We start from the raw sequence: 14437 nt of genomic DNA, 5'->3' as shown, positions 1-14437 counted from the left end.
TCCAGTAGCTGACAATTTCAAGTATTCCTTGCCCTACTTCATATTACCCTAGTCCAACATGATCTATGTTGTTATGAGTCAGCCAATGTTTTCTGTAAAAAGACCAGATGGGTCAAGAGGAAAACTCAAGGATATTCTGTAAGTTTTAAATTGTAAGAGAAAAAACAACATTTGTTTGTTTGTTTGTTTGTTTTGAGATGGAGTCTCACTCTGTAGGCCAGGCTGGAGTGCAATAGTGCAATCTCAGCTCACTGCAACCTCTGCCTCCCAGGTTCAAGTGATTCTCCTACCTCAGCCTCCTGGGTAGCTGAGGTTACAGGCACCCGTCATCAAGCCGGGTTAATTTTTTTATTTTTTAAAGACAGGGTTTCACCATGTTGGCCAGGTTGGTCTTGAACTCCTGACCTCAGGTGATCCACCTGCCTTGCCCTCCAGAATTGCTAGGATTACAGGCGTGAGCCACCACACTCAGCTTAGAAAACAACATTTTTAACAAAATTCAAAATATGACTATAGAATTGAGCAAATTTTTTTCTAGTATAGGCCCACTAATGAAAAGAATGAAATTTTTTAGAGGGAATAATGTTTCAGTTACTTGAAATTCTAAGTCAGCATTCCCTATTATCAAGTAAACTAAGCAGTATTGGTAATATCTATCCACACATCAAGAGCCAGGGGAAGTCATTCAAAGGCATTTGCCTTTGTTGTAATTGACTACTAACATTACTCACAATGTTTTCAGCTCTTAGCAGAGTTCTGTTCTGAAGGTTGGCTGTTCAGATTTCTATTGGAACTAACTCACAGAATAGAGTTGTTTTCTCTTCTCTCCTTTCCATCTTATTTCCAACCAAATTTTAGTTTCTCACTGTTTGCTTTGGTTCAGTTAAATAATCATAGGCACAGAATGTTTGTCATTCTTAAATAATACTTTTTATCTTAGTTATTAGAGATTGTACAGTGAACCTAAATTCTGCAGTATTGCTCCGTACTCCTTCAAATTTTTAGTTATATCATCTCAATATTGTCAGAGCATATACCATTTCCATTTTCTTCAGTTACTCTTATCTTTCTCACTGTTTTGGTGATCTGCAGTTTAATACATTCAGTGCCCCATGTTAATTGTTTTGCTCCAATTTCCCCAGTCATTTTAGTTGTTTGTTTGTTTGCCTAGAATAATACTTTGTGTAGTTGTTTATTGAAGGAAAGTCTATGTGATCAATATATCCTGACTTCTTGCATTTTTAAGTGGTTTATCCAGAATATTTGACTTAAAAATGCAGCTTTCTGAATATATACAACCCCTTATTCACCCTGTATTTCCTTGAGTGTATGGTAGGTGTTACTCTACTGTCTTCAGGCATTTGATGCTGTTGTAGAGAAATCAGATGCCAACATGATTTTCTTTCCCCTAGCGTTGACTTGACCTTTGTAGCTGCTACCCAAATATTTTTTTTATTTTCAAAGTCAAATAACAGTACTAGAAATTATCCTATTTGAGATCAATTTTCTCTGGTATGCTTTGTGATCTTTCAGTAGATATATTCAAATTTTCTTTTAGATTATAAATATTTTCTCATGTAATGCAAATTCTGCACTGTTTCAAGAATTCTTATTTTGGAAGGGGGAATTCCACTTATGTGGGTTTGTTGTTGTTGTTGTTTCGAGACAGAGTCTCACTCTGTCGCCCAGGCTGGAGTACAGTGGCAATATCTTGGCTCATGCAACCTCCACCTCCCGGGTTCAAGCAATGCTCCTGCCTCAGCCTCCCAAGCAGCTGGGATTACAGGCGTACACCATCATGCTCAGCCAATTTTTGTATTTCTAGTAGAGACGGAGTTTCACCATTATGGCCAGGCTGGTCTCAAACTCCCGGCCTCATGTGATTTGCTGGCCTTGGCCTCTCAAAGTGCTAGGATTACAGATGTGAGCCACCATGTCCCTCCACACATCTGTGTATTTTTAAAATCTCCCTTGCCTATATTCTGCATTAGCAGTTGGCAAAATTTTTCTGTAAAAGATCAGATAGTAAATATTTTAGGCTTTGCAGGCCGTATGGTCTGCAGCTACTCAACTCTGGCACTGAGAAGGGTAGTATGAAAGCAGCAACATATAATACAATGGTACATGAATGATTATGACTGTGCTCCAAAAACCTTTATTCAAATAAAGCCTAATTTGAATTTTAAACTGAAAATAAATTTCATATCATTGTTTATATGTTATAAAGTTGTTTTCATTTTTTGAGCCATTTAAAAATAGAAAAAACATTCTTAGTTCAAGGCCACACAAGAATAGGTGGTAGGCTTGATTTGGTCCATAGCTGTAGAGCATCAACACCTGCTCTATATCTATAATTATTTTTATAATTAGTTTGATTATATTTTTGTTGTTCTTCTATTTTTCATGTCTATTCTCACTATCCACTTATATGCTATCAGTAGTACCCGCTTTGTGCTTTTTGTAATTTTAGTCTTCAATCTTGAATATTTTTTTCTTTTGTCTCTATGAGTTCTGTATTTTTCTGTTTCACAGTCTTTGTTTTTCTTGTCATGAAATATTTATTTCTGGCAATGTGTTTCCTGAATTCTTGTGTTTCTGCTTTGTGTTTTTTTCTTTATAGCCATTATTGTTTCTGTTTAACCCAAAAGTATCTGAGACAGGTCTCAATCAATTTACAAAGTTTATTGTGCCAAGATTAAGGACACACCCGTGACACAGCCTCAGGAGGTCCTGAGGACATGTGCCCAAAGTAGTCGGAGTACAGCTTGCTTATTTATTGATTGATGGATTGATTGAGAAGGAGTTTTTGCTCTTGTTGCCCAGGCTGGAGTGCAATGGCACGATCTCGGCTCACCACAACCTCTGCCTCCCTGATTCAAGAGATTATCCTGCCTCAGCCTCCCAAGTAGCTGAGATGAGAGGCATATGCCACCATGCCCGGCTAATTGTTTGTTTGTTTGTTTTTTTTGTATTTTTAATAGAGACAATTTCTCCATATTCATCAGGCTGGTCTCAAACTCCTGATCTCAGGTGATCTGCCCACCTCAGCCTCCCAAAGTGCTGGGATTACAGGCGTGAGTCACTGCGCCCGGCCGTACAGCTTGCTTTTATACGTTTTAGGGAGACATAATGTTACCGGAAAGGAGTCCCAATCCAGACCCAAGAGAGGATTCTTGGATCTTGTGTAGTAAGGAATTCTGGGAGAGTCCGTAGAGTAAAAAGCAAGTTTTTTAAGAAAGTAAAGGAATAAAGAATGGCTACTCTATAGGCAGAGCAGCAGCATAGGCTGCTTTGCAGCTTATTCTTATAGTAATTTCTTGATCATATGCTAAACAAGGGGTGGATTATTCCATGAATTTTCCTGGAAATGGGTGGGCAATTACCGGAACTGAGGGTTCCTCAGATCATACAGACCGTATAGGATAACTTCCAGAGGTTGCCATGGCATTTGTAAACTCATGGTGCTGGTGGGAGTATCTTTTTGCATGCTAATAAGTTATAATTAGTCTATAATGAGCAGTGAGAACGACCAGAGGTCACTCTGGTCACCATCTTGGTTTTGGTAGGTTTTGGCCAGCTTCTTTATCGCATCCTTTTATCAGTGAGGTCTTTGTGACCTGTACCGTGTCGTGACCTCCTCTCTCATCCTGTGACTAAGAATGCCTGAACCTCCTGGAAATGCAGCCCAGTAGGTCTCAGCCTTATTTCACCCAGCCCCTTCAAGGTGGAGTCGCCGTTGTTCCAGTGCCTCTGACAATGAGCCATCAATCAGTATGTGTAAGATGTACATTGGTTCGGTGTGATAAGGCAGGACAACTCAAAGTAGGGGCTTCAAGGTTAGAAGTCCATAAGAGACAAAGGTTGCATTCTTTTGAGACCTTGATAAGCCTTCCACTGAAAACACAATTTAGTCTGGCTCCTTGAATCTGCATTTTTACGTAAACAATAGGGCAGAGGAAGCAATCTGATACACATGTGTCTCAGGTGAGCCTCAGAGGGATGACTTTGAGTTCTCTCTGTTCTTTGTCCACAAGGAATTTCCTTGTGGGCAAATTGTGAGGGAGGTATGTAACTTCTTATTTTCATACCTATCTTATTCAGGAATAAAATGGGAGGCAGGTTTGCTTGACATAGTTCCCAGCTTGACTTTTCCCTCCGTTTTGTGATTTTTGGGATCCTGGTATTTATTTTCCTTTCATACCTCCTTATAATATTTTTAATAAATTAATCATGAATTATGTTATTTTATATTCTTTTTTGTAGCCATATTTTTGGGCAAACTTGTATATAGAAAGATTAGATTGCAAGTTTTATATTTATTTTTATTGCAGCTATCTGTGGATACCAGCATACTTATTTTGTGTGTGTGTGATGCAGTCTCACTCTGTCACCCATGCTGGAGTGCAATGGTGCCATCTTGGCTCACGGCCACCCCCACCTCCTGGGTTCAAGTGATTCTCTTGCCTCAGCCTCCCAGTAGCTGGGATTACAGATGTACACCACCACACCTGGCTAATTTTTGTGTTTTTAGTAGAAATCAGGTTTCACCATGTTGGCCAGGCTGGTCTTGAACTCCTGACCTCAGATGATCCTCTGGCCTCAACCTCCCAGAGTTGAGATTACAGGTGTGAGCCACCGTGCCTGGCCCAGCATACTTCATTTTCTCTTCAGATATAAGTGAGACAGATTTTCCTGAACTAGTAGCATAGGCCCCTGTGAGAGCAGAGAAGGCAGGGTAACTTTGTAGACTTCAGATGTCAAAGATTCTCTATTGTGTTGTTTCAATAAAAGCCTGAGGTTGGCACCTCTGCAATCATGCTTCTCTTGGCTTTCAAAACCTAGCCCAGGTCTGGAGGGTTTTTGCCCATAGCTCTGAAATACTTAGACTTCTTTTCATGGACAAAAGTAATGAATGGTATTGCCTTGATGTTTCAAGACGAAGCACCAATTCAAACACAAGCTTTTTTTTTTTTTTTTTTTAAGATAGAGTGGAGTCTGGCTCTGTTGCCCAGGCTGGAGTACAGTGGCATGATCTTGGTTCACTGCAAACTCCGCCTCCTGGGTTCAAGCAATTCCCCTGCCTCAGGCTCCCAAATAGCTGGGATTACAGGTGCGTACCACCACGCCCAGCTAATTTTTGTGTTTTTAGTAGAAACGGGGTTTCACCATGTTAGCTAGGGTGGTCTCGAACTCCTGACCTCAGGTGATCCACCCGCCTCGGCCTCCCAAAGTGCTGGGATTACAGGTGTGAGCCACTGTGCCCGGTTACACAAGCACTTTCTAAACTTTCCTACCCTCCTTCAGCCGTGACATTGTCTGGTATCATCTCAGTTCTATTTGCAGAAATTTCAGCTCAGGATTGGTTCTCTCCTTATAGCAGAGAGAGGCAGCTCAATACTTCTGAAGCCTGCTCCCTATCAGATTCCTCTGCGTTTCCTCTTCTCTGGGAAATAACTCGATTTGACTGCTATTTGGTTTCCTAGGCATGCATGGTGAAATTATCAGGCGTTTAAGGTGTTGTATATTCTCTATTTTGTTCCTATGTAAAAGTTGTTTGTGCTCTTTATGATATTCCGCTGGGGTATCTGAAAGATTTCAAACTAAGCGGCTGCCACGCCCCTCCCAGCTACTGTCCTTGGACCGGGGCTAGCCGGGCTTCTGCTCTTGCCCCTCGCCGCAGCGAGCGCAGCGTTTTGGAACACTTTCCTCGAAATTCCAAGTCTGAGACTCTAGTCTTTAGCACAGCCCTGGCATGGGGGTGGCGACCCGATCCGAGAAAGAGGCCCAGCGCGTGGGTCGCTCCTGTTGACGGGTGTGGCATTTCTTACATGGGATCGTGAGAAATTCGGCCGTCAAAACGGAACTGACGCACTGATCTGGGGTGATCTTCACTCAAATCAGACACGATTTGGGTCTCTGGCTACCGATGGGCCACCGCCAATTCTTAACCTTCATCCATAGTGTGGATTCATGCGGCGGCTCTCACCACCGGTGTCACCTCGAGGCCACCTCGGGTCTGCACCAGACAGCAAAGGGGGAGCAGTAGCAGGAGTCCTTTACCGTGTGCTCTATCCCTACTTCCGCTGCTGGCCCCACAGCCGTCGCCCATCCTCGCGGCTGGCTCCACACCTAGTGTCCGGTTGTCCTCAGGGAGGGGCAACACCTCTCTCTCTCGAGGACTCTTGAGACCGTTGCCTCACAACGCCAACAGGCCCATATGACTGATGTCCCCTCTTGACTCTAATCAATGTGATGACATCATTCTAGACAAGGGCAGACTTTCCTTGCTTGAATAGAACCACTCTACCAACTCCACCTACAAGACCTTTGCCCTCTAGTGGCCGTGTATGGAATGCAGCGTGTAATGCAATCAACAACGGAAAGAAATCACATTTTAAGAATGTAAAACTTTGTTCTTCTTTTTCGCATTAAAATTCTGATAAGAGATAAATGTAACCCGACCAGAAAAATGAATTGTTGTTCACATTATCCTGCATATTCTGGGTAAGACTTGCCTTAGTGGTCGTTAACAAAGCACAGTAACAACCTTTCTGAGAGTCACTGTAAACTGGTATTTATTGGTAACCGATGGGCACACTCCTGCACTGGAGGTCACATTTCCTTTTAAGGCAGCCCTCCAGACTCTATACTTCTAGGTTCAAGTAATTAAACTATCCCCCACGCCTTTTCTTATACAGGGGCGATATCCCTACTATTACTTGTCTTGGAGAACTAATCCTGAGGGTTTTTTCCTACCTTATAACATCTTTGTAAGTATTCCCAACATTAAAAATAAAAACTAATGCATTCTGTATGTCTCACTAGAAGTTCCTCTAGTATCCTTGTAGTAGTTCAAAATGTACAGTATTACTAGAAGGTTTTCTGGGAAATATATAAGCCGCACTGTCCCCTGATTTCTCAAGTCACCCTAGGTAGATGCCAACAAAATTAACATTTGTTTTTCTTACTGGATTTACAGACTTGTAATTTCATAAATAATATGCATAACTGATATTATTGATTAATTGATTTAGACAATTAATTAATTTAGATAATTTAGGCCAAACTGGCAGAGATCTGAGAGAGGATGAGGGAAAAGTGCTAATCTCATCCAGGAATGGCCTCACAGACATACCCAGAAATAATGCTTAATCTGGGTACCCTGTGGTTCATGCAAGGTGTCTCATAAAATTAACAATCACAGATACATACTATGAGGTACTGATTTTGGCATTTAAATGTTATATAAATAAAGTAATCATTGTGGAAAAAGTCAGAAATTGAATGATATGTACATAAAATATAATTTATAGAATATAAAAAGACATGTACCAAATATCATTACATACTCTTCTAGAAAACATTGTCATAAATTGTAAACATTTAATTCATTAGACTAGTTTCCTATGAAAAAGAATGACATAGGGAATCAGCTATGTAGATAAAAAGAAATTAATCAATTGATTAAGATGGTCTTAGATTAAGTAATCAAAAAAATTAACAAAATACTATGAGATATTCAAAATAATTGATGATCTCTGTGGTGCTTCTTTTTTTTTTTTTAAACAATCTTGCTTTGTTGCCTAGTCTCGAGTGGTGCAGTGGCACAATCTCGGCTCACTGCAACCTCTGCCTCCCAGATTCAAGCAATTCTTATGCCTCCCAAGTACCTGAGATTATAAGCATGTGCCATCACGACCAACTAATTTTTGTATTTTTAGTGGAGACATTGTTTCACCATGGTGCCCAAGCAGGTCTCCTGAGCTCAAGCAATCCAATAGCCTCAGCCTCCCAAAGTGCTGGGATTACAAGCGTGAGCCACCTCACCCGACCCGTGGTGCATTTTTTGAAAATGAAAATTCTGCTTCCACTCATGAAAAATGAATTGCTAAGAGAATTGTCCTCTGGCTATAAAAAACTAGAAAAATAGAAACAATATCTAATACAGTCTTAGATAACAGTGTTTTGGAAACAGGCAATGCCAGCTTGTAACACTTGAGAGACGAGAAACAGAAAATGTGAACCTGGTGATTACAACAGTCAAGAGAATTTTGAAGAAGGAAAAGATAGTGGCATTTACCACACTAAGTATCATGTCTTACTAGAAGTCTTAATACATTCAGAGCATGCATTGTTGGTGCAAGGATAAACAAAATGTCATATAATAGAGAGCTCAGAAATCATCTGCACATATGTGTAAATTTAATACATGATAAAGGTGGCATTGCAGCTGGAGTAAGAGAGTATCATTTACTGAGAAATGTATACAGGAATAAATAGGGGTAAGAAGCTGTGAATCTATCACACCCTGTTTCATTGCCTGACCTGACTAGAGGTAATTTATGTCATAAGAAAAGGAGTATGTACTGGATAATAAATATTCTACATATGGTCAATCATGACATTAACTGATCTTAGTGAAAGGGTACGTCATTGCCAAATTGTTGTGCAAAGTAAGGGGAAAATTCACCATGTCAAATGACATGTTTATTTTTATTTATTTATTTATTTATTTATTTATTTATTTATTTATTTATTTATTTATTTTGAGACGGAGTCTCGCTCTGTCGTCCAGGCTGGAGTGTAGTGGCGCGATCTCGGCTCAATGCAAGCTCCGCCTCCCAGGTTCATGCCATTCTCCTGCCTCAGCCTCTCAAGTAGCTGGGACTACAGGCGCCCGCCACTTTTTGTATTTTTAGTAGAGACAGGGTTTCACCGTGTTAGCCAGGATGGGCTCGATCTCCTGACCTCGTCATCCACCCGCCTTGGCCTCTCAAAATGCTGGGATTACAGGTGTGAGCCACCGCGCCCGGCTAGGCATGGTTTTTAAAAAGGGCTTTATTGGGGGTTTATTTTGCTAAGCAAGCAAAGGCAGAGGTTGATCAATTCTCTCTTTATTTCACATGGAAGCATGCCAGGCACAGGCATTACTGGAAATACAGCAGGTCTGTAGTCGACAAGAAGGTATCTTCCCTCTATTTCTCACCCTCTACAAACAGAAGAGCCTTTTCCCAGACCTTCAGTGAGAGTGGGCCAGACCGCCTGATGGCAGGCAATCTGGATTTAAGGTGTGACGTGTTTGTAATATAATGGTACAATCCATGCTGTGGAATATTATGTAATTTATATAAAGAATTATATAACACTACATATATTAAATGATATCACTACAAAGATGAGTGGAGATATACATCTATATGTATATATATAATGTGTGTATACATACATGCATATATATGCATCTTCCCAGAAATATATTACGTATTATTAATGTTAACATACATATAGAATTTCTGGGAAGACACACAGGATACTTGAAACTAGGCACCAGTGGAGGGAATTAAGAAAGTAGTGTTCTAGGATGAAAAGGAGACATTTTCCAGCTCTATTTGTACAATTGAGTTGGGGGAGGACTTTTACCGATCTTTGTTTTGGATCAAAATCAGTGCTAGACACCCTCATCCATAATATTTCATTTAAAAGCGAATTTTATTTTAATTAATTTCTTAGAGCTGAAATATTTGCACTACCAACGATCACTTATTGAGGTTGACGATGAGATGAAGAGCAGACTTGAGGCTTGAGTTTTCACCAGCTAGAAAACTGGCGTGTTTCCAAATGGACAGAATTCTTACAGGCACAGTTTAGAACATCTGCCAGTAATTCTCAAGCAGAGGCTGGGAAAACAATAAGTTTATCTGCCCCAGAAAGTTGTTTTTCATAAGGAAGAAACAGTTACTAGTATTCATTTTAATATCCAACTTGTTTTATTTTCCCTTTGATTTGGTCATCTAGCGACTGTAGACGTCTATACATGGCAATGTTTCTGAAGAAGCTCCTCAGATGTTAACACTAAAAGCAGAAAATGAATTACAGGAAAATGGGATTCGCTGATTGGAGAAAACGTCCCAGGAAAAAAATGGGATTCGCTGATTGGAGAAAAATATGAGGAGAAATTACTTGCGCAAGTATCCACTCAAATCACAAAACGCAAGGTCCGACTCTGGCGGGACTCGAACCCGCAACCTTTGAATCTCTCGAGTCAGGCTAGAAGTCCAATGCGCTATCCATTGCGCCACAGAGCCTGGTTGCACACCACCTTTCGCCGTAAGGTTACTAACTAATTTGACTACTCAAGTAATACGTTTCCTGAAAACATTCTGCTCCAGTCACCGTGAAAGTTCAATAAACACAAAAATGAGACAACACAAGGGGTACACACAATCCCTGACACGGAGGAGTTACTAAGCCTTTCAACAACTATTTTCACTTGTGCCATGAGATAACGAATAATTTAGCGAGACTACGTCTCAAAAAAAAAAAAAAAAAAAAAAAAAAGCGAGACTCCGTCTCAAAAATAATTGGAGAGCTTCCGGACAGCTGAACACGTGGAGGTTTCTGGAGGGTGGCAGACCCAGGGAGTGCTTGGAAGCTCGGCGCCCCTTCTCCCATACCTTGCCCTGCGTGCCTCTTCATTTGAATCCTTTGCGATATCCTTTATAATAAACCAGTAAACCCTATAGCCTGAAGCCCGAACATGGGAGGTGCAGGTGGCTTGCTCTGAGGATGTGGACTTGCCCTGCACGGTCCCTTGGGAACCGCAGATGCCCTACATGGTCTCCTGGATCAAGCTATTGGAAGGCGGTGAAGAGAGGGTGGAGGCACCCCAGAAAGATCTGCGCCTCAGAGGACAGAAGGGCCAAAATGGCTCTTCCGGGGTCCAGTGAAAGATCCTATTCCCTGAAGATCAGAAGCACTACTAGCTGCAACCCGTGAACATACAAGTGTACTCTGCAGGCACCGGAAGGGCAGAGAAACCTAAGTGGAGGGGCGATCCTGAGAGTGACAGGATGTCCTAAGCGCCGAAGATAATTTTAAGAAATACAAAGCTGGAGCGGGGCACGGTGGCTCACGCCTGTAATCCCAGCACTTTGGGAGGCCGAGGCGGGAGGATCACGAGATCAGGAGTTTGAGACCAGCCTGGCCAACATGGTGAAACCCCATCTTTACTGAAAATACAAAATTAGCCAGGCATGGTGGTGCGCCCCTGTAGATCCAGCTACTCGGGAGGCTGAGACAGGAGATTCGCTTGAACCAGGGAGGCAGATGTTGCAGTGAGCCAAGACTGCACCACTGCACTCCAGCCTAGGTGACAGAGCAAGACTATGTCTCAAAAAAAAAAAAAAAAAAAAAGAAAAAAGAAAAAAGAAATGCAGAGTTGGGATTTTGCTGTTATTGTCTCTGGTCGTTTTCTACTCATTCTCACTTGTAAGTTTACATGACTACAGAGTATTTACCCAGAGTTTTCTAAACCCGTCATGGAATAAGCTTTTCTCCCAGTTACCTCCCTAAATAAGCATTTGGGGTCAGTAACTCTTTGCAAGACAGAACTGGTATGAGCAGGATTTCTATAAATTGTTTCTCCTAAAGTTGAGGACTCAGTGGTGTGTCTGTCACACTGGAGGAGAGAATGAGTCCTACGCTGAAGAAGTGTGAAGTCTTTCATCTGAGTGAAAACACCGGAAGTGGATCATCCCACCCCATTTTCTTTGAGCAGGCCTTGAAAACCATCACATGACCACATAGCATGGAGTCACCAAGACTTCTCCATGGCTATCTTTTTAGCGATTTATGCAGCTATCTGGTCATATAAAAGCTATGGTGAGATGCAGCTGGAAAAGGGTCTTGGGAAATACAAATGCCCCCAGCTGGCCCCGTGACAGACTCCTGAGGACAGCTGTCATCTTCTACATCTGGGGAACATCTTTTTTAGTTTACTGTGTTTTATTGTACCAGCCCAGATACTTTATGTCTGGGAAAAATTGACAGATCAAGCTGGAAGACAGTGGGAAATATTTAGCAAATAATTTTCTGGTGTGAGGGTCCTGCTATTACTAAGGAATATTCTGTTTCTGTGTACAAAGAAATAACAGTTCAATGGATTATTCCCCAGCAGGACTGGGGAATTATTCCAGCAAGATTATTCTCCAGCAGTGTGTTTTCATCTGGGAAAGACATCCATAAACAAGCAATAAAGAAGAGTGCCACAATTATTTTTGTATCTTTATGTACTTGTCAAAAAAGGGTTTGTATTTTTCTCCTTTTGAAAACTATATCTATAGTTAGATTGCATTGTGAACTGACAAGTAGCCTGGATATGGAGAGTGAGAAGTCCGAGAAGGTGACAACAGGATTAAATACCTGATTAAAATACCATACACAAGGCCGGGCGCTGTGGCTCATGCCTGTAATCCCAGCAATTTGGGAGGCCGAGGCGAGCAGATCACTTGAGGTCAGGAGCTCGAGACCAGCCTGGCCAACATGGTGAAACCCCATCTCTACTTAAAAATACAAAAATTAGCTGGGCATGGTGGTGCACGCCTATAGCTCCAGCTACTTGGGAGGCTGAGGCAGGAGGATCGCTTGAACCTGGGAGGCAGAGGTTGCAGTGAGCAGAGATGGCACCACTGCACTCCAGCCTGGGCGACAGAGCCAGATACCATCTCAAACAAATAAAATAAAATAAAATAGCATGAAAATGCTTTGAAAAAGTATAAAGCGCTATGCAGATTTGAAACTTCCATTTTAGGGTTTTTAGAAAAAAAAATGTATATGTTAAGGTTATTAGAAAAACATAAAAATATAATTAAAAAAAGAAACTCCATTGAGTCATTATCCTCGCTATGATGGTGGTGTTCTGGGGATGAGAGGATGCCTTTCATTTCTCATGTTTTCCATCATTCCAAACAAAGAAGATCACAAAGAAGCCTTTCCCATAGTCTTCTGCAGGAATTCCTTTGGGGAAGTTAGGAGGCCAGGTCCATGGTCTGTTCTTGAAGCACCAGCCAAAAGAATTCCAAGATATGGACATACGGGAGCCACTGGCAGAAGGGACTTCACTAAATGCTGCACTGGTATTTTAGCAATTGTTGGGTTTCTCTGATCAAGCTTGGGCCCTTCCCTTCTTGTTTTCCAACGACATTTTATTGCTTTAGTTGTGTGTTCATTGCCTCCACTAATATTAGGGTGTAAAAGGGATACTAAGTTCATTTTGTGTTTTTGCATGTTTCATAGCTTTCATGTTATTAAAAATGTACAAGTGGGGGAAAAAAGAATAGTTTGACCAAGGATCAAAATCCATATCTCATTTAATCTGGCCTCTCCAATTCCATGCTTGGGACAGTTGATTTCACAGAATGGAATTTGAGGAACTTCCAACATTTGACGTTGGATGGTATTTTTAATACATATCCAAGTCCCGTAAGTCCCTTTCCTCTAGCTCCAGTCTAGAGTTTTCTCTCGAAAGATAAGCCCTTCTTGTTCGTTCTTTTTCATGTCTGTCTTTTTCGTTTGTGTTTAAGAACGAGTTTCGTGTGTTTTGTCAACAAGCTCACAGAGCAAACGATGACCTTGTGGCACAAATTTACTGCGTCCAGGTGGCTTTAGAACGCTCCCAGGTTTTCTAACTTGGGAATTTTCTTTTAGCAGCTGTTTGAGCTGAGATGTAAAAACACCATTTTCTTTGCTTTTCCGCCTTTCGTTGAGACAGTGTGGCCCAGCGGTACTTGCTCCGTTAGGGGAAGTCAATTAAGTTTCTTCTTGTCGTCCTGGACAGAAAGGAATGAAGTCGTTGAAGGTGACGCTCAAGCGCCGGAGAATCCAAGTTTGGCATTGTGGAACGGGCGAGCGTTTGTGGTCTGAGAAACGGGAGGAGAAATGTGGAGTGAAGAGAAGAAGTCTCAGGTGATCAGCGACCCAAAGATGGCTTGGTGCAACGTGACAGAAACAAATACGACCGTCACTGGAGGGTTAGATTCCATGCCTCCAGGGCGAGATCGAATCCCAGGGTTAAGACCTTAAGGTCATTCATTCGTCCCCATACGCTACTTAACAATAGACAGTGAGGAACTTCTCTGGCCCGATGACCTCCCAACTTTATGTCGCATCCAGAAAAGAAAATACTGTAATTAATTCTGAAACCTGCAGAACGCAAAACAAAGCAAAATATGAACTCTGAACTGTTTGCAAAAACGCAAGGCAGACTTCCTCTCAAGCTTGGCGTTTGTTTGGTGGGGTCCCACGCGGGTTCAATATGCATATCGAGAAGTGTTATTTCTGTTCGGGACCCATCTAGCCTGGATACGGCATGATGTTCGTCCGCAACGATTGCAAGGTGTTCAGATTTTGCAAATCTTAAATGTCATGAAAACTTTAAAAAGAAGCACAATCCTCGTGGACCAAAGCATTCCGGAAAGCAGCTGGTAAATAACTTACAGTGGATAATTCATTTGAATTTGAAAAACGTAGAAATGAACCTATCAAATGCCAGCGAGAGCTATGGAATAAAACTATTGATGCAATGAAGAGAGTTGAAGAGATCAAACAGAAACGCCAAGCTAAATTTAAAATGAACAGATTGAAGAAAAATAAAGAGCTA

The 14437-nt window shown here is 41.5% G+C and overlaps 1 non-coding gene and 2 pseudogenes across 2 annotated transcripts in view; 2 read left to right on the top strand and 1 right to left on the bottom strand.

The window, feature by feature from the left end:
• Positions 1 to 8398: 8398 nt before the first annotated feature.
• LOC105547627 lies at positions 8399 to 11399 on the top strand (annotated as a pseudogene).
• Positions 9999 to 10085, bottom strand: TRNAR-UCU. Its single transcript is given in 2 exon segments — positions 9999 to 10034; positions 10049 to 10085. It is a non-coding gene; the product is annotated as a tRNA-Arg (tRNA).
• Positions 11400 to 14092: 2693 nt separating the features above from the next.
• LOC105547599 overlaps positions 14093 to 14437 on the top strand; it is a 1605-nt pseudogene continuing 1260 nt past the window's right edge. Inside the window, exon 1 of the transcript XR_001007243.1 lies at positions 14093 to 14368. The product of XR_001007243.1 is annotated as a probable ribosome biogenesis protein RLP24 (transcript). The remainder of the gene's footprint in view (positions 14369 to 14437) is intronic.

The sequence above is a fragment of the Mandrillus leucophaeus genome, unplaced genomic scaffold (assembly GCF_000951045.1).
Source record: "Mandrillus leucophaeus isolate KB7577 unplaced genomic scaffold, Mleu.le_1.0 Scaffold392, whole genome shotgun sequence".
Lineage (NCBI taxonomy): Eukaryota > Metazoa > Chordata > Mammalia > Primates > Cercopithecidae > Mandrillus > Mandrillus leucophaeus.
This window is presented reverse-complemented; position numbering and strand designations above follow the sequence as displayed.